The 2456-nt window shown below is 49.9% G+C and overlaps 1 protein-coding gene across 1 annotated transcript in view; it reads left to right on the top strand.

The window, feature by feature from the left end:
• Nucleotides 1-2456, top strand: part of tspan14 (tetraspanin 14) — a 14124-nt gene extending 11668 nt beyond the window's left edge. The window contains exon 9 of the mRNA XM_084461488.1: nucleotides 1-2456. This exon is cut by the window's left edge and continues 125 nt beyond it. The gene's annotated coding sequence lies outside the window, so the exon portion shown is untranslated.

The following is a 2456-nucleotide window of genomic DNA, read 5'->3' as shown; positions in this document are numbered from 1 at the left end:
TTTTTCCTACATCCCTTCACTTTTCTCCATCCTTCCATCTCTCTGAAAGAGATACAGACACATCCCCCCTCGACCCCTCCCGACCTCCGTCTCTCACAGAGGGAACAGGCACACCTCCCTCTGCCCCTCTCCTCCACCTGTTCTCTTCGCTGGGGGGGAGAGGGGGGAGAGGGACGCCTTCCCTTTCTCCACACCTGCTCATCTCTGGACTCTGATCATGGCTTTGCTCGTCCCGCCACGCACACAGTGGGCTAGGAGTGGCCTCACTTCAACCCTAGACTCTTCACATGCCGTTCCTCCCTCAGAAAGTGTTGAGGTTGGGTGGAAACTCTAGAATCTATTGGGTGGAAACTCTAGAATCTATTGGGTGGAAACTCTAGAATCTATTGGGTGGAAACTCTAGAATCTATTGGGTGGAAACTCTAGAATCTATTGGGTGGAAACTCTAGAATCTATTGGGTGGAAACTCTAGAATCTATTGGGTGGAAACTCTAGAATCTCCCTAGCTAGAGTTTCTGCTCCTACAGTGCTATGTTCTGATTTTAGATATGTATATTCATATAGCATGCCTCACACACACACACACACACAGTCTTCCTTGCTCGCATTGGATAGCGCCTTATAACCAGCTAACCCACACACACCCCTCTGACATGATCCAAAGTTACACTTAAACCAGACAAAAATATTGTATATTTGGCTTGGACTGGCTTTCCAAATCAGTGTGGAAGGCAGTTTAATTGGATTGATGCAAGTTGCCCTGTCACCACTGATCTGGGATCTGTGTGAACATGTGATGAAAACCTCTGATTCTAGATCAGCCATCGCAGCCAGGTGCATCCTGGGATCTGTGTGAACATGTGATGAAAACCTCTGATTCTAGATCAGCCATCGCAGATGTCTGTGCTGGGTTCTGCCTGACTGGAACCAGAATGGATGCGTCTTTGACAGGATGGAAGCAGCTCATTTGCTCCGCGCCCATGCTAGGGTATAGCCGTTCATCACAGGGCCAGTTCAGCGCCCACGCCTCGTGTCCCTTCACGCGTCATGGGGCGCCACCAGCGGGGTGTCTAGGAGGCAGCGAGGGGGGGATTAGAGCGCGTCTCGGTATTCGGTTCACTCGGCTAAACGACGGCGAAACCCAGCAGCGTCGTCTTCCACTCCCTCGCCGGCGCCATCCCGAGCGTGTCGACGTTTAAAACCGTAGCGCTCCTCGCGTCTAGCTGTGCTTGCGTCACTCGTTCTGGTCGCACCGCCCGAAAGCCTGCGGGGAAACTGGGCCCGTGGGTGCAAGGTCCGGGTGTTTTAGCGGAACCGCATTTTCATTTTTGATCAGTCAGACGCCCCGCCCCCCCCCCCCCCCTACCCCACGTGGTCATTAGTGATTGGAGGTGTTCAGCTGAGAGTAGCTGGTTATGACGCTGCGCTGCTGTGTTGAGTCTACAGGGGAGAGAGGCAGGCCCAGTGTGCAGAGAGGATGACCCAGAATATCTGGCCCAGGGACAGGGACCGCCAGGGACCAGACAGGGGCCCGAAGGCCCCTCAGAGGACCAGGGGGGAGCTCAGCCCGTTCTAGTCAGGGTGCTGTGACCCGAATGTGTTAGACACAACCGTTATCATGACTGAAATAAGTTAGCATTCACCAAAGGCCTTTATGATGTTCCTACGCTCACTGGGACTTTGAGAATAACCTTGTTTCTTGTTTCTACACACACATCCAGCCTTACCACACCACAGACGGTGCCTTGCCTTTGTATATAGTTGAATGTTTGATGTCCTGTTCCACCCTCTGGTAGATGTGAGGTCCAAATGTGAGGTCCAACCAGGGTCTAACGAGGCCACAGCCGTTCTTACATCGACTGTCAGAGCCTCCCCATCTCTTTAATAGATCTCTAGTAGTCTTTACGTCTAACGTGGTCCAGATATAACTGTTCTTTAGACCTGATGAGCATGTTACAACCATTTAGGATTCAGAGTTCAGGTCGAAATGCCGTGCTTCAAAGCGACTACCCATACCTCTGCACTTTGAGCTCGCGTTATTTCCACCCAATCCAAAGATGTTCTGTGTGTAGATCCGTACCCGACACCCCTCGGTCCTACCTGCCGGATGATCAGCTTGACCACACAACATACGTATGGGGCTTCATCTATTGTAATCACTGTCGTCCAGCCAATTAATGCAGGAATTCATTTCAATATTCGATATCTTAGGACGAGGCGTGTTTAGGTCTAAGCAATAAAAATAATTTGTGTTTGTTCAGGACTTCAGCTGCCATTAACACTTGAATTCCCTGTTGAAGGATGTTAGCCTGTTGGTTAGTGTGTTGTAGTCGTCTTAACGTTTGTATTGCTGTGGAATGATGTGTCCAGTAGCATTACCAAAAAGGGATCTTTGTAGATATTTCCTCTTTCTTACTAAATAACATTTTGTAAATGTGAAATTTTCTAAATTCTGT

Source organism: Borostomias antarcticus (assembly GCF_949987555.1).
Source record: "Borostomias antarcticus genome assembly, chromosome: 2".
NCBI lineage: Eukaryota > Metazoa > Chordata > Actinopteri > Stomiiformes > Stomiidae > Borostomias > Borostomias antarcticus.
The sequence above is the reverse complement of the archived record's forward strand: the minus strand, read 5'-3'. Positions and strand labels throughout refer to the sequence as shown.